Genomic DNA, 23,951 nt, shown 5'->3' with positions numbered 1-23,951 from the left:
AAGCTAATCCATCACTTGGAACAAAACACCAACACTGTCACCTTCACAGCTCACCTGTTATCATTGTCACATCCATACCTGCTGGACACTTTCCTTCATGTGCACGCATACATACGGTCCATCACATGCTAAAACATCACATTTGCTGTATTTTTTATAGTATTCAGATTCTTCCCAGAATACTTTGCGTTTGTCGAATGGTCACTGATTTTGCATTTCGCCTGCATGTTTTTTTTTTTTTTCGCAACGTGAGTGATATCATGTAAGGACATAGTCGTGCTACCATTGTGTCAAACTTGCTGTGTTATTCAATATTGCCCATTCAAATAAGCAGCAGTTTGAAGGAGTTGACTGTTTTAACTACTGTATTTCGCCAAACTCATGGATTGGTCAAGTGGACGTGCTTTTATGGCTATTGTTTGACTTTTTTTGGTTATTGTTATTGTAAATAACGTGCGTATTTATCTTTATTAAATAACTTCTCAAATGTAAACATCTAAAATAATATCTAAAATAATAATATCTAAAATATCATCTAAAATAATAATATAATACATATCCCATTCAGCTGGAAAAAAAAAGTATCAAAGCATTTCCATTGCAGTTGCAGGTTCATAAATAAATGCATGTGTTTGAATGAAAGGTGGACCTCTTCTATGATTGTTCCAAATGCAGACCCCAAATTTGCCCTCCAAAACAACATTCCTTCAGAGAATCCCCTTGCAAGTTTGACAGATGCAGGCCGGCAGCGCTGCAGTCGCGTCCAGCAGCAGCAGCTTGCTGAAGGCTAGAGACGGCGCACTTTCATGGCTCTCTTGTTACTGGGCTGTAAATTCAGCGGATGGCTCCTGTCTCTGCGTATTGATCCGCTCCGTCACCTTGAACCTCACTATTGACACATGGGGCGACGCTGAGCGGGGAAAAGCGGCAATTTACAGACCCTCAATTATGACATTCATAGATGATGTCACAACAGGGGCATAGTGCTTTGGGACACGCGCACATGTGGACTTCGCCGAGGGATTGGATCCATTTGTTTGGGCACCAAACACACACTCGCACCAAATAAAAGCTGCCCTAAACAGCACTTAATGGCACACGGCTAGCTTGTGTGTGAGACACACACGCGCTATCTATGATTGGGTGAGTGCATGTGTGCCTGCTGTCCTCCCGCTACCCAGACAGATGGCTTGCTGGACCATGTCATTAGCACACTACAGTTAGCCTTTATAATGTCATATTCAATAGCGCATATTAATCGTACAATGGCGTGGGGCAAGACGTCTGTTCGCTGATGAAACCTTTGTGGCCGTATTTGAATCCTCTTTATTGTTTTAGCGACAACTGTGGTAACAGATTGTTTTTAGTACTTTTGTTTTAATAACTAGGAAAAATAGAAGTAAGAAGTGTCCTGGCTTGTCCACCCATATATTAGCCTGCTAAAGTAGGTGATGCAAGCTCGCCATATAGCAATAACTGCCATCATAAATATAAAAACTAGTTTTCTTTAGCTTTTTTTCCCTGGTAGAAGTAGTCAATAATCACTCAATTTAAAAGGTTAACTTATTATATTGGAATATAAAGAAGGTTGACTAAAGAAGTTGCCACGCCCCGACGTGAAAGTTAAGTTTGTGTGCGAGAGTGAGACCAATGCATGTTAAGTCAGACTGCATGTGCATTCCATTTCCTGTTGCCACTGGATGGCGCTTAGATGGATTCAGGAAGCCACCTATGTATAGCTTCAAGGTATCGTCTTCATCATATGTGCCAATTATGAAGATCTGACCTTGTGGAACTGAGTTTTTTTAATTGCCATGCCCCGCCACATCTTATAGAACAGCCTAAAATCCTGATTGCATGATTTTCATTTGCGTACATTTGGTCAAAGACTTATTTGTTGAAATACAACCCCTGTTTTTTGCCACCACAATTGCCAATGGAAACCAAATTGGCCCATTTCCTGTTTGTTTTAGAACACGGGTTCTTGAGACTTTTTGGTCCGTTCCGTCATGATGGACATAGCCATCAAATTTGGTGATGTTGTGTCATACTGGTGGCATGGGCTAGTTTTTTGGGGGGTTTTGGTCAAATTTAAAGGGGGAAGTTTTGGTTGGTTGTGCTCGGGAACAATGAAATTAAAAAAAAATTGCCAGACCTGACAGGCAATTTAGGTGAGTTTTTATGAATTTTAAGGCTTTCAAAAATATGAGGAAAGTGTTGACATCATAATAACAACAATAAACATAACAGTTTTGAGTGTGCCCTCACACAGGGGTACGAAGGTCCTTATTTAAAAAAAATCAAATCATGATTATAATAATCTGTATTTATGATCAATTTAAACTTAATCTCAGAATATGAATAATTTCGATGATAATTAATTCGAAATATTTACTTCCCCACAAAACAGTGCTCATGCTAAGCACTTTTCCCAAAATAACAATGATCTTTCAATGACTTCTGGTCCTGACCTTCACATCAGGCTTGTCGCTATATTGCATTACAAATGGATTTAAAATTGGAGCTAGATCAGATTTCACATATCTGATTCAGTAAGTAGTGGCCAGGGGCCACGCAGCCATCGTTCCTACTATATTCACAATCCATTGATGCATTGATGAGATCATGAAAAATTGCACGTGCGTGTGTCTATGGACTCACCCCGACATGTACTGACACACATAAATACACACACACACACACACACACACACACACACACACACAGACAGACAGAGAAAGAAAAAGAGACACACTCCCCAAGGCCTAAGGGCTCTCAGTGTTGACCGTAGAGGACGTGGGTCAGAATAAAAGGGCAAATAGAAAAAGGCTCTTAACGGCCCACACAGATGGGCCTAAGTCACACAGACACACAAATGCACAGGGGGAGGTCAGGGTTCACCTGGAGAAGGTCTGGTCACCGTCTATCCATCAGTTTTATTACCGAGTCATGTCACAGCGTCGCGTGGACAAGAGACACCCGACACAAATTGACTGTTTAATTAGACAAATGTCGCAAAGAAGATACTTCTAAAGGATAGTTTGGATTTTTGGATGGGAAGTTGTACGTACATCCTCATCAGCAGTGTAGTACATGATCAATGGTCACACCACTTTGTTCTGTAAGCAGAATTCTGGATGGATTTCTGTGAGGGTTTTTCGGTGAGTTGTCGTGGTCACTTCAGTAAAGACTTCTCATAACAATATGCGTTCAAAAGAGTAATACACTTGTGTCACAACACCTTTCATTTATATCCTCTCTGTTCGTATCACTACGCCTTCGCCTGTCCATTGTTCTGCAACATCTCCACATAGCCAGCTGCCGTTTGACTCCCCTGCACAACCTGAAGCTCCATGATGGACAGCCAATGGGATCTTTTAACTTGTTTATTTTCATTACGATCTTTTCTTGTTAGATTAGAACTCATGAATTCATTCATTCATTTTCTACCGCTTATCCTCACGAGGGTCGCGGGGTGCTGGAGCCTATCCCAGCTGTCTTGGGGCGAGAGGCGGGGTACACCCTGGACTGGTGGCCAGCCAATCACAGGGCACATATAGACAAACAACCATTCACATTCATTTTGGAGTCGCCAATTAACCTAGTATGTTTTTGGAATGTGGGAGGAAACCGGATTACCCGGAGAAAACCCACACATGCAAACTCTATACAGAGATGGCCGAGGGTGGAATTGAACTCAGGTCTCCTAGCTGTGAGGTCTGCGCGCTAACCACTTGATCGCCATGCCGCCTAGATAAGAACTTGTCTCCACTATTTTTTTACGATTTGTTATAAAATTATGTCTGATTTTTTCAATATTTTTCCAAAAAACAAATTGCTTCCCAGGTCACACCCCTGAGCATGACCGATCTCATACTGGCGTGTGTGTGAGAGCGCTTCCCTCTTCTTCCCTACAGTGTATTCCCATGGGAATCAAATGGCCATTTTGTCCTGTCACTCCCCCTGTGATTTTCCTCCAGCATAGCTTGTCCAATAATGACAGTTTAATTTGCCAGCCAATTACACCTGAGCGGTATTTAAATGAGCCAATCAGCACGGCTGACAAGATGACTAGTCACTCTCGTTAGCGCTCACACTCGGAGGTCGATTTACTCTTTGGGCTGAGTGTTTGTACAGTTACCACACAGCCCACTTATCACGCTCGTGAAAGATTCCAGCTGAAGGGCAGTGGCAGAGTTGCGCTCATTCTTTCACACATCATGTCACCCCACAAAGTATGGCGGTAGTTGAAAACCACAGCCTGTTGTTCCTAGAAGAGGTCGTCATAATCCCACTAAAGGAATAGAAAATAAAGGACATTTTGCAGGAAACAAAAATGCTTGAGACAAAAGGAGATTGACAGGAGGTGAGCCAAATCCTCTTTTGCACCTTCTGTAAATAACGTGGACGCATCTCATCCTTCTCATATATATAATGGTGGACTTAGCTGCTCATAATCCTGAAATGCCTTAGAGATATTGCTTGGGGGGTGGCTGGGGGGGGGGGCTTCTTTGTGGAGGTGGCATCGGAACTGTATGAATGTGAATTATTTTTGCAATATATTGTAGTCTAATCTCAGCCTGTCCCTGTTCTCCCAAAGGTCATTTAATCCCCATAACTACTTTCTGTAATTGTGCTTTTTTTAATACAGAAGAGCAATAGTTAAGTAAAAATAACCTCAGCCCAATATCTTCAGATTAAATGCGTCTTTTACACTCTTTGTTGTTTTTAAGCCTCACACATGCACACACACACACATCCCAATACACTGTAATGCCCACGCTGAACTCACAAATACTTATAATCACAACCGCATAACCACACTTAGAAATATTAAACATGGCTAGAAGGCTTAGGAAATTGCTCTTTTAACTAAGTGACCTGACCTGCGAAGCTTTTTGGCACCCTGTGAAATGACTTTTTATTGTGATGATTATTTTTCCATGAATTATGACGGCGCGCTATTGTGTAAGCCAGGGGTTTTCTAATGGTCTCAACCTGGGATCCGCATTTTCTAATGGTCATTAAGTCGCCACCCACTTTTATTTTGTTATATACATTTTTATTTATTTATTTTATTTTTATTTTATTTGTCATTGTTATTTTTATTCATGTATTGACTTTTTTTACACTTATTTTTATTTTTCTGGATTTTTATTTTTTCCAAATTTTATTGAAGTTATTTTATTTATGTTTTTTATCTTTAAGTCATATGTATTTTATGTATTTTAATTATATTTTACACTTTTGTTGAAGTCAGACTCCAAATTGTCCATAGGTATGAATGTGAGTGTGAATGGTTGTTTGTCTATATGTGCCCTGTGATTGGCTGGCCACCAGTCCAGGGTGTACCCTGCCTCTTGTTCAAAGTCAGGTGGGATAGGCTCCAGCATACTCCGCAAGCGGGAAAAAATGGATGGACTTTTGTTGAAGTCGTTTTTATTTATTTGTAGTGTTTTTTCACTTTTATTTAAGTAATTTAATGTGATTTTTTTTTCATATTAAGTGATTTAGATTTTTCTTTTTTATTTAAGGCATTTATATTTTTATATTTATTCATAGTAGTCTCTCATTTTTTTTCTGAAGTAGCAAATTATTAAATAATTAATTTTCAATATTTACATTTTATATACTTTTATATAAGCCAAGCCAAATTAATGTTTCTTTGTCATCTTTTGAAACATTAATACACATAAATTATATATCAAGTGCATTTTAGAGGAATTTATGAAGGGATTTTTTTATAAGGAAGGAAATAAGGAAGCACATGCACACCAATAATGCATAAATTAAAATGAAATGACCACACAATCAGATATTGGACTTCTAAAGAACATATACCAAAGAGGACGATAACTAAAATATTGTTGAATTCACCTCAACTAAGCCAGGAATCAGTTTTAGTTTCATTTTGGACTATCTAACACCAACGCATACCCATACTACTAGTATCATTTGGAGGTAGGCTGAGGCCGTTTACTACTTTGAATTGTACAAAGAAATGAAGTAATTGAAATGAACATATTGTCTTCATATACATTAAACCTGCTAGTTCAGTACAAGATAGCACAGAGTTTGGACACCCTGGCAACAAAAAAAAAAAGCAGCACACACAATATTGTCCCTTAATGTCGTCTTGACACCTCCAAGTCGGGGGCGGTTGCACATCAAAACATTCAGATGCAAACACACACATTCATGCACACACACGCTAGTTGTTCGCAAGAGGGAGCGGACCCCCAACGGCGGCGGTGACATCATCCTCCATTAACTCCAATGCACACACAGAATGTATGTACTATACGTGTCACTGTCTTGAGGTCATACACAACCAGATACCAGATGAGACCAGGTGAGACGGGACCTGAATAAATGCCACAATAGAAACATGGAATCTTCCAAATATGGAATGGAGCACATTAGACAAATAAGGGAATTCCGTTCCAGTCCTTTCCAGACCGACCAGTGAATAGCAAAATTCCATGAGTTTTGTCAATATTAAGCCCTAAATATGCCTCATTCCTCATTCATTGCTTGCTTATTAGCCTGCTTTTGCCCTATTATATGAAATTTGACAGAGATTTTTTTTGTAAAAAATAAAATCAATAGAAAATATCAAATTATTTAGGGGGGGCTTAAGAACATTTTAGGGGGGCTGAAGCCTAAGGCCTAATGACGCCACTGAGTGCAATATATTGCAAAAACCAAGACTGTACCAAGACTGCGCTGCTGCATTGCCTGATTTTTGAGAAATAAAGGACTTAGACCAACATTGGTCGCAGAAAACACCAGAACACACCTTTTCTCATTCAGGAAGGAAAATAATTAGGAATAACAAACGGGAGAAAAGATAACATAAAATCACGAGTCAAAAGACAACATTGTGTCTTCTTTGTTTGTGCTTGTGATTCCAAAGCAAACAAGCATCGGCAGCTCGCTTAGTTAGCTCGCTAGCTGGGGGAATCAGCCAGTACTTAGGCCCCAATTATCCACTAAATCTGCCTCTCTCTCTAAATGAGATTATTGCCACACGCAGAAGCTGAAGCTCCCATTGGGTTCCATTAACTTTGATTACTCCTCATTATTTACTTACAGCTCTGCCACTGTTATTGCTTTCACTTTACGCAGATGCCCAGACAGCGAGGACTCGAGCAGGGAGGCGATACAAACAGGGAGAGTTATAGTTTGTATACTTTATGAGCGAGATGCATCTAATCGCAAAATGTAAGTAATAAAGACTCAAGTGCAGAGTTTCATTTTTGTGGAAAAAGGCTTTTGTAGCTTTTATCTTGTTTTTTGTTACATCAGACCATTACGGTGTAAAAACCAAGCAGCTAAAAAGTTTGGATAAACTTAAATAAGAGCAGTAGCTTTGCAACACCATCTCTGTGTGGAGTTTGCATGTTCTCCCCGTGCATGCGTGGGTTTTCTCCGGGTACTCCGGTTTCCTCCCACATTCCAAAAACATGCTAGGTTAATTGGCGACTCCAAATTGTCCATAGGTATGAATGTGAGTGTGAATGGTTGTTTGTCTATATGTGCCCTGTGATTGGCTGGCCACCAGTCCAGGGTGTACCCCGCCTCTCGCCCAAAGACAGCTGGGATAGGCTCCAGCATGCCCACCGACCCTCTTGATGGATGGATGGAAACTCCACTGTAATGCTAGGAGTCCACTGGGCTGGCGCCAGTTGGTGCCAGTTCGCTCCAAAGATTATGTGATTGACGCGTAGTAGCTCGCTGTGGCGGCGAATTAATGTTCACTCGGCATGTTGCCATGTTGCCGTCATTCGGCGCCACAGCGAGCCACTATGCGGCAATCACATAATCTTTAGCACGAACTGGCATCAAGTGGCAAGGGCCCAGTGGTCTCCTAGCATCATTGGCGCAATTTGCGCCATTATGTTCCAGTGGATTCCAATAGGTGGATTGTTTGTGACATTTGGTTCCATTTGCTGGACACTTCGCAGATTTTCTTGCCGCCAAACTCAATTTTTGCCGCCGTTATGAGCCAGTTGGGAGGCAGTTTGAGCCACTGCATGCCACTAGGCGACACTAGGCGCAACAGCAAATCGCATTAGCGCAAACTGGCACCAGCCCAGTGGACTCTTAGCATAGCTGTCAGCTTTACAGGTGCTAAAAAATCCTACCGCTATACACATGGTGGTGTTGGGGGTGTGGTCTAAAAATGTGCTTAGCATTGGGACACTTCACCTGGAGAACCAGTGCTATAGTTTCATTTGTAAACCAAAGAGGTCCTGTGCTTAAAGCAACCATCAACTGTAGGTCTGGAGGTAATTGTAAATAAGAATGGAGGACGAAGCAATAAAGGGAAGCAAAGAGGAAACACTCCAGAGAAGCTAGTCGGTGGCTGGAGGGCACCTCGGTTGTCATTTTGGGGCCGAGCCCAGCGCTCACGGCAGACATCAGGGCGATCAGAGCTGCAATTCTGGCACATTGCTTTGCATCGTTGTGTTGCTACTACATTAGTAACACGGAGAGGCCACAGCTGTTTGCCTGCAAACTTTATGACAGCCAACAGAGAGGAAACCAGCAGAGGAGAAGCGGAGTGGCGGGTGAGGAGGGTAGAGAAAAATTCCGAGAGAAGTCAGCTCCGAGGCCTAATTTACCTGACATTGTCCCTGGCTTAATTGCAAAATTCCCTTCATGTCTCCCTCCCTCCCCATTGTGCGGCTCTGTGGCGCTCCAAGGTAAAAAAGAAGTCAGGATCTAATTTCATTTTGGTTTGTCTTAGGACAACTCTTACATGTTTAATTCTATCCCAATTTCATGTAATCAGGCGGAAGACTCCCCAGGGGGAAGGCAACACAGGTCAGGGCCAAGCCGTGCTATTTGCTAACGCAATTGCTCCACCTTTTATTTTGTCTCCCTTCGCTCTTTGAAACTCCTTTATCATCCCATCCTTCTTTCTGTCCTGCCACCTTTCCCAGTCACACCATCTTGCCCTCTTCCTATCTCCATCCCTTCATCCTCCACCCCTCTGGGCGAAGCCGGCGTGTTTGTTATTGTGATTTCATATTTTCTTCCATCCATCCCTGCCTCTGCAGCCTCTGGACATTGACTACAAAATCCATTATCATTTGTATATTTTAATTATGCAAATGAGGATCGCTCAGCTGGCCTGTTGGAGGCTGCAGGGGAGAAAGCAGGAACTCCATTGCGGGTGATTACAATTCATCCGCTCGTCTCGCTTTAATTGTAACAAGCTAATTACCGTGTTTCCATTTAGCTTGAACAATGCCAAAAAGAAAAAGGAGCAGTGATAGCTTGGGCTAACTCATGTGGCAAGACTAGCTGACAGGCATTCCAAGAGGGAGGGTGGGATGGAGGAACTTTGGGAAACGGAGTGAAGACGCGTCCCAACATTGATGCAGCAGGATTACAGCAGAAGGCAGTCGTGATTCAACACTCGCAGCCCCCCAAAAAACATCAATTGCATATTATTAGTCAAAAAAAAATAAACGGAGAACACATCTCATCTCATCAAGTTTGTAATCATTTTTAAATATGATAATACAACACAACATTTGTACATGTCATCACTACCAATGTTTATTCCTCAAGCTTTGTTTGGTGCTCCATCATAGTTTGTGCTGTGACTGGCTACTCCAGGCATGTCTAAAAGTGTGGCCCGGGGGGCATTCTAAAATTACTAACAAGAATCCATTAAAAAATAAACTAGAACAGCTAGAAAGGAAAAAAATCAGCATTCATTTGACAAGAAAACCAAAATATTAAGAGAAAAAGGTGTAATATTTACAAGAAAAAGTCCCGATTATATGAGAATAATGTAATATTATAAGGAAAAATATCATCACATGTTTAACAAATACTAAAGTTGTAATTTTTGTCATAAAGTCAACATTTCCAGAAGAACAATGTTAATAGTAAATGTTTAATAATTTGACAGTTGAAAGAAAAACAGCACTAATGGGAAACACATTTGTAATTATTTTTTTATTTCACAAGAATAAAGTCAAAATATTAAGAGGAAAAAGTTGGAATATTTACAAAAAAAGTCCCAATTATATGAGAATAATGTAATATTATGAGGAACAATATCATTTTAGGAGCATAAACTTGAAGTATTAAAGAAAAAAAACATGTTTGTAACAATGACTAAAGTTGTAATTTTTACAATAAAGTCAGCATTTCCAGAAGAACAATGTTAATAGTAAATGTTTAATAAGTTGAAAAAAAAAAACGGCACTAATGGGGAAAACATCTGCGATTTTTATTTTACGAGAATAAACTCAAAATATTAAGAGGAAAAAGTTGTCATATTTACAAGAAAAAGTCCCAATCATATGAGAATAATGTAATACTATCAGGAAATATATAATTTTAGGAGCATTATTTCACTATTTGCAGTATTTTGCTTGTACTTCTGTATAAGTGACAAGAATAAAGGGCTACCAGACATAAACTTGAAATATTAAAGAAAAAAAGACATGTTTAACAATTACTAAAGTTGTCATTTTTACAATAAAGTCAACATTTCCAGAAGAACAATGTTAATAGTAAATGTTTAATAGTTAGAAAGTTGAAAGAAAAACAGCACTATGGGAAAAACATCTGTGATTTTACGAGAATAAAGTCAAAATATTAAAAGGAAAAATAATATCATCTCAGTAGCACAGAGTTGAAATAGTTATGATTTATAATAGATATGAAGTCAGCTTTCGGACTTCAAGCAAAAAAACCCTAACCAGGGGAGGATGCTAACTGAGGTTCCATTTATTTTGTACATGACAAACACGAATGTTGGGCACATGAGACACACGTCCATTTGAGTTGTGGAGTCTGAAGATGTCTTTCATGTTTTACCATTAACATTGTGTGCATTTTGTCAGCAGAGTGAGGATAAACTGGAGCCTTTCCTAAATACTGTGACAATCCCCCTCTTGACTGTCCATGAAAAGAAGTTTAAAGTGCATCTCTTCTCCTGTGTGATTTAAAAGGGCGGCTGAGAGAAGACAAAAACACTCATAACAAATTTGCTGATGCCTAAGAGCGTGAGTAACGTGGCAGTTGGGGCAAAAATAAGACTCATAACTATTACGGTGCTCTTGACTTAAAAGAACAATGAAACCCTGTTTGTGTGTGTGTGTGTGTGTGTGCGTGTGTGTGCGTGTGTGTGCGTGTGCGTGCGTGCGTGCGTGCGTGCGTGTGTGGGGGGGGGCGAGGGTTGCGTACTTCGTGTTTCTGCTGGGGGTGTTCTTCCTCATCCTTGTTCTTTTTCCACTGAAATGAGTCCAGGGCTTCTGGGGATCAAGACCAGGCCTCAACTGAGCAAGATCTCATTATCTCTCCTTTACATACACCCATCCACACACACACACACACACACACACCTACTGATATGTATTCACACATGCACACACACACTGTCATGCCACAATGAGCACCCTGTCACACTGAGGGGAACCCTGTATGTATGTCACCATGAACACAAAAGGAGAATAGCTGCATAAAGCCATCAAACTACGTATTAGGAATGATACTGTATATTTTTCATTATATTATTCTCATTAGGTCTAATTTGTTTATTCATTGATACATATCCATCTTCTACGTCTTTCATGTCCACATTGCCAACCCAAGTCGTCATTGAACTATCATGCATTTCTCTCTCTCGTTCTCTCCATGCATAAACGTACAGTAAGCCTTTTCAGACAAATATTGAAAACTCCGCCCCGTCTTTCTCAGTTCCAGCCTTTGGCTTGGCGTGTACCTCTTGCCATCTTCCACCTTCTTCCTGCCCACCTACTTTGCGATGTCATCAGGGAGAGACTTGAAAGGTATTTGAAATTGTCTTCCTTAATCATTTCCCTGATCCCGCAGGACGTGCAATGACGTGATAGCGGGGGGGTGCAAGGGGAGGCAGCCAGAGGAAGAAGTGCAGCACACATCAGTGCGGGTTTCTCCAAGGGGTTTGGAAGGAACGCCCAGTGACACAGATCAAAGCTAACCTTCCAGGACCTAAAGTTCCCGAGTTTTCCAGATTGTGGAGGAGAAAAGGGCAAGATAATGACATTCTTTGTCACGCTTTTGGTGGTGAGATCTTCATTGGGTTACCTACTTTTTTTTCCTGATGAATCTCAAATAGAGCACTGACCTCTAGCAAACCTTTCTGTTTGCTTGGAGATCATGATGAGTTGGACCGTTCCATACTACTCCTCACAGATGTTCACAGATGTTTCTGCATTCCAATGCACCTAATTATATTAGATTGCTCCTTGGTCCCTCCTCCAGCCTATGTTCTGTTGGTACAGATGAACAAGGTTAGCAATGGATGCCTAGTAATTGCTGGATCTATCCATGGTTCTGAACTAGCACGGTACTACTGTATTTGTGAGTTCTCGTTTAGGATAGCTGTACTCGATATCTTATAGCTTTTTCTTTAAACATGCTTCAACTATTTCAATTTAGATCAAGATACTGTACATTAGCCAACATGGCAGAATAGTATTACAGGTCAGAAACCAATAAGTTTGTTCGACAGTGCAACGTCAGTTTTCGTATGCCTCATTTTTGTAGGATTGCCACAAATACAGTGTGTCAAAATTTTCGTAGCATTCAGTTTTGGGTGAAAATGTATGCCAAAAATATGTCTTGGTTTTTGTAGGATTCACTTAACAATAATTGTTTCCAATTATTATTTATTCTTCATTCATTTTCTACCGCTTATCCTCACAAGGGGGGTGCTGGAGACTATCCCAGCTGTCTTGGGGCGAGAGGCGGGGTAAACCCTGGACTGGTTGTCAGCCAATCACAGGGCACACATAGACAAACAACCATTCACACTCACATTCATACCTATGGACAATTTGGAGTGGCCAATTAACCTAGCATGTTTTTGGAATGTGGGATGAAACCCACTCATATGCACGGGGAGTCCAATTATTATTTTGGAGATCTTTTTTTAAAAAAAACTAAATCCTTCCTGCCATCACCTATGGTCATAAGGATTCAGTTCGGTATTATACGACCAAACAGGGCGCCTAACAAACTAGCCTGTGTAGTCAAGTTCCCAAACAAAGCATGATTCTGTCTCTTTGAGGAATGGATGATGGTTCTTTTGCAGTTGGGACACTATAGACAGATTCTGATTCTAGATTCTGATTCTGACCTTTTGGAACAGATTCATGGCAAAAACTGGGGTTTCACTGTATTAGTGTAATATCTTTGAACACAAAAATAACATGTGGACCTCAAATAGAGTCTGGGCCAGACCTTGGACACCCCGGTTCTAATGTGCCAGTCAATAAACTACTGTCATGGTTAGATTTAAAGACAATTTGCATGTCTTTTAATCCTAATCCTGCAAACCTATAGTATGACACACAATACAACTGTAATGGAAACATCTGGGTCAATAATCCCTTTTTCTTACTTACTTACTTTTAAAGGTTTATCATTTGTATATATTTAATTTTGTGCATTGTGTGTGATATAAATGGCTTTCACAATACTTGCAATTCATGAATTGGGACAATAACGTTTTCACAGTCCAATCACTAAATGTTTCAGTCATGCATTCAACCAATAGTTCTTTAAACTACAGAATGCATGCTGACCCTTTAAAGCCTTTGCATGGAAAGTTAGCACGTCACCTAATCTGATCCTGTTATAACTGTGTATTATTTTAAATATTCACATAATACACATCACGCTATAGGTTAAAGCCTTACTTTAAATATGAGGGGGTTTTATTGCACAGACTTAAACAGAGTTCTTTTGTATCCCGGGTAAATACACCACTATTAAACCACACACTGTAGCAGTTAAGTGACTTGATGCCCACTTGACCTATATCGACAGATACTGTATGATTAAAAACAACTTGTTATGCCTACTTCTGTCAAATCTTCTATGCATTTTTCCGAACACGTTTCACTTAAAGAATTTCAGTTGGAGCAATCGAGCACACGGGTATCTCAAATTAAAACTTTCAAAGTCCAAAATATCATCCATCCCGATGTGGCTCTAAAATGCAATCAGAGCTTTAGCGTGCAGAGTGCTTCACTGCGGATATTTATGACCATATTCCAAATACAACTTAACAGACAGGTCAGGACGCGTGAGAGGAAGTAAGAGCTCAATCTAAATCTGTAACACTCATTAAGAGATCAGACAGCCAGAGGATCATCTTTAAACAGTCTCTGGGAAAAAAAAGAACATTTTAAATCATAGATTTACTTGAACCGCATGACCTCGCACGCCCCCCCTCATGTACTGTAATATGTTACTCTCTTGTTGATATCCATGTAGTCGTGTGGACGTTATTGAATATTGTCTTGTCCTACAGAGCAGGTATACAACTCCGGTCTGACAAGAGGAAATTCTGAGTGGCATGAATATCGAGTAATCAGCCTCGGCTGATGTGGGGGTAACCGGTAAGACACCTAAACCCGGGTATAACTTTAGAATATTGAGTAAAAATTACATTTCTAAATAACATTTTTAGCATTATTAGAGCCCTGTAGACACGAAATAACATCCCTATAGTCACCTTTACTTATTCTTTGTTTACACCACATTGAGCAACACTAATGCGCAGGCTACAGGATTACTACCGGGACACGAGATGGCCGCCGCTTTATATATAGCATGCTACCGAGCTTAGTAGCTAGCTTCCAATTTGTTTGGAAAGGCGTGTGGAAGAAGGACAAAGTCAGAAGCCAAGAATGTACCACTTCCACACAGAATGGGAGGATAACTTTTTTCCCTCTATCATCTTGGACTTGCCACGGCTGACTCCATGTAGTGTTAAGAATTTTTTTCGAAGACCTATTATTGTGACGCAGATGTATTACTCTTTTGAACGCATATTTATTTGAGAAGCCAAACTCTTTACTAAAGTGGTCACACCAACTGGATTACATTCCTCATCACCGAAATCCAACCAGAAGTTGGCTCATGGGAAGAAGGGGGGGGGGGGGGGGGTCACTATTGATGCACTACAATAAGGAAGTTGTGAGATATCCTCATGTCAATATGGACCAAAATCTTTGATTAGCAAATTGCATTGTGCAATTGCATTAGTCAACATGTGAATCAGTGTCTATTTGCATGCTGTGTGGCATCTGGGGACTGCGTTAATGGACCACATATGTTTTTTTTTGGTAATATTAAGATTTAGAAGTCAACATGTCGCTGTTGTTGGCAGGGGGTGTTAGTAAGGGCAACTCGGATAGAAATAAGTACATCACGACCAGTGCAGCTGTCATCCTTAACCAAAGTACGCCTGGTGACACAAAATCCTCCCAAACTGTCCAACTGTCCTCGTGTACTCCAGGAACCTCAAACAGGCCCATCTGTCAATTTTACACTCAGTGAGTCTTACTTAGCGTACCGAGCCCTCGTGATGCGTTATGTGGGATTTAATTTTTTTTTAAAAGACACAAACATATTTATGCTCTCAGCTATGCTCTTTTTTTAATCCGTGTTTTAGAGTGAAAGCTGTTAAAGGAAGTGTGTTTTAGAAGTCAAATATAGGGCGCCCCGGCCAAATGAGGGCAACTGGAATTAAGATGCTCATCTCTGTGCTGATGGTAACTGTTTTTATTGGTTTGGTGGAAGAGTTGGAACATGTGTTGGGGAAGCTGGAGTGACAGATTTGCACCTATTTGATTTTGATATTACAAAGGGTAACCAAACAAACCAGTACCATGTTTCAGAGAAGCCTGGCCTTGGAAGATTGACATGCACAAAATGATTGATCTTCACAGAACAATACAGTCCAGGGCAAACAGACTAGTTTGTTACGTGCAATATTGCATGATAACTGAGACCTTGTATGATTTTCATATGGAAACCGAAGCATAGGCAAGCTGGGGCATACCTAAACTGTCCCGTAGTACTTATATTTTTATATTTAGCTATATTTATATTTAGGTATATTAAGGGTCTCGGGGGTGCTAGAGCCTATCCCAGCTGTCATTGGGCGAGAGGCGGGGTACACCCTGGACTGGTGGCCAGCCAATCACAGGGCACATATAGACAAACAACCATTCACACCCACATTCATACCTATGGACAATTTGGAGTTGGACTTCAACAAGTGTAAAATATAAATAAAATATAAATAAAAATAAAAAAATAACTTCAATAAAAAGATAAAATACATAAAAATAATTCCAATAAAATTGAGATAATATAAAAATACAGAAAAATAAATGTGTAAAGTCAATAAATAAATAAAAATAAAAATTAAATAAAATAAAAAGAAAATAAAAGTAAAATAAATAAAAACAAGAAAAAAATATGTATATAACAAAATAAAAGTGGGTGGCGACTTAATGATCATTAGAAAATGTGGATCCCAGGTTGAGATATGGACAATTTGGAGTCGCCAATTAACCTAGCATGTTTTTGGAATGTGGGAGGAAACCGCAGTACGGGGAGAAATGGCAGAGGGTCGAAGCTTGGTTATTGAAATGTTACAATTAAGACGCAGCTTTAACATGAAATCCATTCTAATTAAATATCCTGATCATAATTCTTGTAAAACCTCATAATTTCTTGTGTATTATTGAACCCGCATATCAGCAATAACATCTGTTATTATTCTATCATCAAAGATTAACATCTGTCATTTGGATGTGGAAAATAGATTATAAAAAAAACATATTGTAGCACATTGTGGTGTGTGTTCATGTGATACACTTGTTTTGATGTCCCCATCTGAAAACAACAACAGCTCACATTTCTGTAAACATTAGCGTCGTCAGATCGGTGTCACACACACCGCACGCCCCTTTCAGGCCCGGCTTTTAATCCTTCCCCTTCACACTACTATACACAGGGGTATTTACGTGTCAGTGGATCAGGGAGAGCTCAGCAAAAATCACCATAACAAAGATGATAATGATAAGACCTGTTTTGATGAGCCCTTTTAATGGGGGGTATTAACACTGCAATAAAAAAACAATACACACGTAAACACCATCCATACAGTGTACTATTTGACTGCTGTGTACACAGTGCATGTTAATAATAAAGAAGCCACACAACCGCCCACACAAACCCTGCTAATATTCCTTGTTATTTAAATACCAAACACCAGAGCGGCTATTTGGCTCAGCAATAATTATTTTTCCTGAACAATATTTATTAGCATTTAATTCTGTTGTTCTGTTTTGCCCGGTGGCGCCTTCTTTGAAAAGCCGGCCGCTTCTTAGAATGTTGAGCCCTTAAGCATACTGTGTGAAGCATTTAACATGAATATATCAAATAATTAGAAATCAAGTAATTGAAAGAGAAAAGTGCAGCGTGATGATTAATTGGCAGTGAAACGTAGGAGCCGGTTGCTATCCAGTAAACCCCGCCTTATTGTGGAGTGTCACATTTCATACTTTTCAGTATTTAAACTTTAATTCATTGCCCCAGTAAAGTGAAGTTTAGACTTAAACTTAAACAAATTAATGAAGTTGTGTAGCGTTCACTGTGGGAACGGGACCGAGATTCTAATTTCCTTGTTCCTTAGGTCTAATTTCTATCACAGGTTTTCAAAAATATATTAATTTTGTGGTTGAACACAACCCATTATTACTCGAAAATCTGCACATTTAACCTAATTTATGTATTTTTGCCTAAATGAAGAATTACAAGCATAGAAATGTCTAAATGAATAAAAATATAAGGCATTCAGAAGACATATTCGTTGTGATGATATCTATTAGTCTACACTGGTCACTAGGTGTCAGTAATGTTACTGTAATGTTCAGTGTGACACACAAGCACCAGACTTGATGTTTGAATGATCTCACAACAGGCACAATGATCCCTAAAACTCAATCCTAAACCTCCCCGCGCCGTCACTTCCTGTCCGCCTCCCATTGAGCTCTCCTAGCACCAGATTACATTTAAAGAAAAACACAAAGGGCACGTGTATATTAACTTAGTATTTTCTGTTATTATGGCTACTATATATGGCTGCTAATAGTTTTCCTCTGGTATCTCCAGTATGTTTTTATTTCTTGTATGAAGCAAAACAAGGCAAACTGGTCATAGTGTAATCTGGTAGAGATTGCTGCTGTTATCTGGTGTGTTTGATGGGATTACACGTAGGATTACACAATTAAAGCTTGTCTGGTATAGCAGGGTGTGTCGCTCTGTTGTGACACACACACACACACACACACACACACAAACACTGCCATGAAAATTTCCAGATACTCAATATTGGCTTTGACGAACCTCTAAATGCTCTAAATGTGGTTTGTAACATTAGAGCTCTCTTAACATGGAATAACACCCCTACAGTCACCGTTGCACTATAATTTGCAAATAAGCAATTTAAGACGTGCTCCTGTGTGTTGCTGTGCTAGGGGAGCTCAGTGAGGGACAGACAGGAAGCTACATATATCAGGGGTTGAGAGTTTAATTTTGTGGCCTTTTATTGTGGCCAGCCTGAGGCCCACCTGTGCAATAATCATGCATGTACATGGATTACCTCAGCAAAGCAGAAGATTTAGACAGATTTATGAACAACATTTAAGAGAAATGGGCAGTTTGGGCGCCTAGAAAAAGTTTTACTCGTGTCAGTAAACAAAAGTCATTCCATTTTTGTTTAGTGTCATTCATGTTATCATAATTGTGTAGCTCACTAACGACTCTTTGCCTCTGACAATTCCTCAGGTTAATCCGTGTGGAAGTCTTCCTGCTCTGTGCGTTTATTCAGCCAGTCCATTGCTCCCCATCACCCGCCATGCAGCCGAGGTGATTAAGCAGTAAATTAACCTCCAGGCCTCATTAATAATAAACGGATAGAAAAAGCTTTTGGTTGTTCCGTTTCCTGTCTGCTATGCTAATAGAGCCCTTAACGTTCACATTAACTTAGCTCCTGTTTACTCGGGCAGATGGACAGACGAGGGAGGCCGAAACATGGATGAGGTCAGGGCGAGAAATGCATTGTGTATCTCTGATAATGTGTAGACGCGTGTCTAAACCGCCGGGCCAGACGTTGCAGGTCATGTGATGGAATAATGTTTGAACACGTGTGATAATGTTGCTCATGTTCTTTAGCATGTTATTAATGCAACCTCTTCTTTTTGTCTCGAGGAATCACCTTTCGCCGTTTGACGCCCCTGCACAACCTGATGTTGAATTGAAGAATCATGATGGCGACAGGTCTCAGGTGGGTTCTCTGTGTCATCCCGTAATGTTGGAAGCCATCATGACTGTCAAGGTTGCATATTTTCTCAAAGTTTTGTTCGATCTTGGAGGTTCCGCTAGACTAGAGTCTTGAGTTGTGCCGTTTACTTTTATGACATGAACCATGTCATGGAGGCAGGCTGCTCGTCTTTTCAAATGTCCTCATATCATTTAAGACATTCCAGATATGAGTATAAGGTTATTAACAATGAAGTTGTTGTCAGAAAACAAAGCTTATGCACACTCACACCCAGCGAGAAAATACAGTAAAGGCCTTATGGGATCACATTTGTGGTATTTCATTTCAACGTCTTCCGCAGGTCTAAGTGCCAATCTTCCTATTTGGTGAGTCGCCTTGATTTTATGCCCTACATAAAACGGCGCCGTTTGCTCCACAATGGCCTATTTAAGTTACATTACCTTCAAATATTCCCCAGTAAGAAAATTAAGCGGTGATACTGTGAGATCATCCGGTTAGTTATCTTCTCCCTGCAGAGACGTGTCACTTTGACACCCTGTGGAGAACGGAATGAATCTCTTGGACAAAAGGTAATAGTTGTCTTGTATTATACCGGGTGTGGCCTGCTCCAAGTATTCCGCTTCCATTCCTCCCTTTATGAACATAAACGTACGTGTTTTAGCATTGTGTTGCGCTAAAGCATTTGCATAGATTGAAGATGGCCTGATACCACATTTTCTTGTCCAAAACTTGAATCTTGAATTTTTGGACTTTATTCCCATAATATTACCATGTTTTCTGGACTATAAGTTGCTCCTGAGCATAAGTCACACAATGCCAAAAAGTCACATTTTTTGTGGGTAATTTGTTTTATGAACTACTTGACCAAAACAGACATTACATCTCTTGGAAGGCAAGTTCTAACAATAAAGGAATAGAGAACAGGCTGAATAGGTGTAAGATATGCTAACGCAATGGTTATTCAGCTACACAAAAAATAAACATGAACAGAAAAGGTGTCCAGTATTCATGTAATATAAGCAGTTTTTTCATATACAAGTCGCTCTGGAACATACACATACACATAAATCGCAGGAACAGCCAACCTATGAAAAAAAGTGTGACTTATGGTTCGGAAAATACGGTATAACTTTCCCCCAATCTAATTTTCAAAAAATTACAAATTTATTTGAATTTGTTTCTCCTAATATTATGACTACAGTTGTAAATTGTATTTTTGTGATTGGGACTTTACTCCTATATTCCAGCGTGGCTTTAGTCATACTAACATACTGTATAGCTGCCCCCCACCCCCCAGAACACACACACAGCCTTCTGACCTTGTAGCTTCTCTGCTGACCTTTCAAACGCCGTGCGTAGCGCCCAGCAGTCTGTCTGCACCGAAGCTAATTGGCTTCAGATCAGTCTTCACTGTTGACGTCTCATTACTTATTCCACTCAGAACAACTTCCACAACTTTGCTTGTGTCCGGGGGTCATTAAAAGCCAAACAAGCCTTTAATTACGAACTCTGGATTATTGAGTAAGTAACCTTCACCCAGCATGTCTGGATGCTCCATTTCCCCTGGCCCTTGGCTTTAGCTGAATTCTTCATCTGATAATCAATGAGAGTAATTCTGCATGACATAGTTTTTAAAAACCATGTGGAGCTGCCGTCAGGTGATCCACTTTGGGACACGAGACCTCATTCTTGGTGTTAGATAAAACCACCACAATAACTTGATGAAATAACTTCATATATGCACCGTTTTTTCACATTTGGGCATTGCAATGTGTCAGGGGGTGGCTCCTAATAGGCCCATATTAGGGCATTCATCTAGTGTTCATTATCATGCATTATATGAAATATTTTGGCAGCAACTCCAGTTACTTTTGTTTTGGTATGGACTATTTGATTATTATTATTATTGTTATTATTATTATTATTATTTGATTTTTATTATGATTCTCAATTATGTGCATTTTGATAATCCCAAACTTAATGTGCACATTGTCAATGAAATATGTTAATCCTGGGGGGGGGGGGAATATCATGCATCATCATGCATATATTTTTGTCTTTGCAACAAATTACCAGTTACTTAAATTTTTGGTATGGACTATTTGATTATTATTATTTTTATTATGATTATCAATAATCTGCATCTTGATAATCCCAAACTTAATGTGCATATTGTCAATGAAATATATGTTAATCCTGGGGGGGGGGGGGGGGGTATTAATGAGTTCAAGTGCCCCAGGCAGCCCTGCCTGCAAAAACTGCAGGCCAGCAGCGCATAAAGAAGCATCACAAATAGCCAGGCTCCTGATTTTGAATATTGTAAAAGTCCAAATAATACAGACTTTTAAATGTATACGTATATATATATATATATATATATATATATATATATATATATATATATATATATATATATATATATATATATATATATATATATATATATATATATATATATATATATATATATATATATATATATATATATATATATATATATATATATATATATATATATATATATACACTAATCATGTTGGCTGCATAATATCCTCACAAAATCCCCATGGTCGTTGAATCCAATTTACTTAAGAGGTGTGTTGATTGTTATTGCACAATACATCTTGAATTCAGTAAAAGACGTTTAGTTGGGATTAAATGTGCTGCTTTTAAATTCATACTTAATGAATGGCGCACTTTATTATAAACTCCAATATATTAAAAAACGTAATTATTTTGTCCTCATTTTAGATAGAATGGAAGCTACATATTTATCCCACGTCTTAATTAGAAATGATCTCAATTTATGATGGACTAACATAGAGGGTTTGGTGTTTGGGGAAAGGGGTAGGGGGTAGGGGGTGCTTGGGGTGGGTGAAGCATTTTAGTATGGTAATCACTCACCTGGGGCGTGTTGCATTTATTGACAGATTTGATGTTAAATGTCACTTAGTGTTGTACCTCTTCATTTATTACGTTTTCATCTCTCTGTGCCTGGCTGCCTTTGACCCCCCCGAGTCACACAAGCGGTTCTTTTTTCTTTTTTTTAATGCATGATTAATTTCTCAGTGGGGCGACCGACTAATGCATTATGAAAACAGTGAAATGTATTCCAAAGGGCCTAATAGCTCTATTGTATTCTAATAAGCCTGCACATGGTTTAGTCAAGCTCGGCTTTTAATAACGCGAGAACATGAGACGTTTCGTTATTATTATTTTAATCATTCCTTGTAGCACTTGTTAATAAAGTTGATACATTTTCGCTCCGCGTTTTATGCATACACATTTTTGCATGCATGCACAGCAAATTTTGTTGTAAAAAAAAAGTCCTAATTTCTTTTGCCAATTTTTAGTACTGCCTCCTGGGTGACGTCACTCAACTTGCAGCCTGGACCCACCCACCCACCCACGCATGGCCCCGCCCCCGCACGAAAGCAGGCTCTGTGACAAGGTAAATTGCTCTGAAACGGAGCAGATGGGCCTCCTTAAACATCAGCGTTTCACATCAAAAAAGATGGCAGCATACGAATATAAACCCAACTTGCCCTTCAACCATTGCTAGAATTGCCATTTGACATTAAACATAATACACTTTTTGTTCAACTTTGACCCCAGCTATTAAAACAACATAAATAATTTGTATATCTCAACTTTTTTCCACATGTAACACATCACATGACAGTCATCTGTCCTATTATACTCAACAACACATTTCCTCTTCGTCTCCATGCAGGGACGTTTGATTTCAATCTGGGTTACAGACTTTATATTTAGGTCTGCACTCTCTCCCATCTGTAATTTGGCTACATATTTTTAGTAGTTGGAGTAATTGAGCAGCTTTAAAGAGAGCAAGTGGAACAGCGGGGGCGTATAGATGAGAATTAAAAGGTTTTTTTTCCTACACCCTTCACATGTGCGGATAATGATTTGGAACATGCTTTGTTTCTCATCGTGCGATTTATGGACATTATATTTATTATTACATTGAATGCTGTTTCAGTGTTGCTGTTAGCTTGCTAAATTGTCACGTGCTGAGGACGTCGTTCGGTTAAACTGGAGGAATGTAGGACTCTCATAAATCTAAATGGAATGGGGCCCTGGTCGCCGTCTTTGCTCTCACCTTCAACTTGAAGCCACTTTCCTTTTAACTTGGACTAAAACTGCTCTTTTATTCAAAGCTACTGGTGCCGACTGTATATATGTTCATGTTTTCTTACGTTTATTTTAAACGCTGGCCTGAGCTCAACACGCCAATCAGACTGGACGAGACTGGAGAAAGAGGTAAAGAGAGCGAGAGAGGGGTTAAAAGAGGGAGAGAGAGGAAGAGAAAGACTGAAAGACCGAGCACGGAGAGACATTAAGAGAAAAAGGCTAAGATAATTAGAGAGAGAACGGTTAAGCTACAGAAAGATAGATAAAAAGGGAGAGAGACAGAGAGAGAGAGCGCGTGCGCGAGCTGTAGCGCGTGTGGTTAAGAGAGCAAAAGAGAGAGAGGATTAAGTCGGCTTGTGCCACCTCTTGAAGGCGAATAAAAGCCGCGCGTGCGTCGGCAGTTTAGTCACATGTGACAAGGTTGCTGCATTGTGCTCAGACAAAAACACACTTTTACTCATCATTTACTCGCTTAAAAATCAGTCGCTATGTAGGATAAATTACTTTCTCAAGTGAAAGGGATTTTAAACACCAAAAAACCACCACCAACAACAACAACAACTCCAACACCGACAATTTGGAGGAGCCGGCTCCCTTAGAGGTAAGTACTTTTTTGATCATGAACACTTCATCACCGACA

General features: G+C 39.7%; 1 protein-coding gene across 8 annotated transcripts in view; it reads left to right on the top strand.

The window, feature by feature from the left end:
* skor2 (SKI family transcriptional corepressor 2) overlaps positions 1-23,951 on the top strand; it is an 81,145-nt gene that overhangs the window by 47,551 nt on the left and 9,643 nt on the right. For 4 of the 8 annotated variants that reach the window (XM_058050718.1, XM_058050688.1, XM_058050709.1 and 1 more), the window contains 2 exons: positions 19,087-19,162; positions 22,513-22,610. The gene's annotated coding sequence lies outside the window, so the exon portion shown is untranslated. Of the gene's footprint in view, positions 1-18,663; positions 18,745-19,086; positions 19,163-22,512; positions 22,611-23,466; positions 23,913-23,951 lie in introns of those variants that run through there. The other 4 variants (XM_058050737.1, XM_058050698.1, XM_058050743.1 and 1 more) reach the window with 3 other exon arrangements.

Source organism: Doryrhamphus excisus, chromosome 2, assembly GCF_030265055.1.
Source record: "Doryrhamphus excisus isolate RoL2022-K1 chromosome 2, RoL_Dexc_1.0, whole genome shotgun sequence".
NCBI lineage: Eukaryota > Metazoa > Chordata > Actinopteri > Syngnathiformes > Syngnathidae > Doryrhamphus > Doryrhamphus excisus.
The sequence above is the reverse complement of the archived record's forward strand: the minus strand, read 5'-3'. Positions and strand labels throughout refer to the sequence as shown.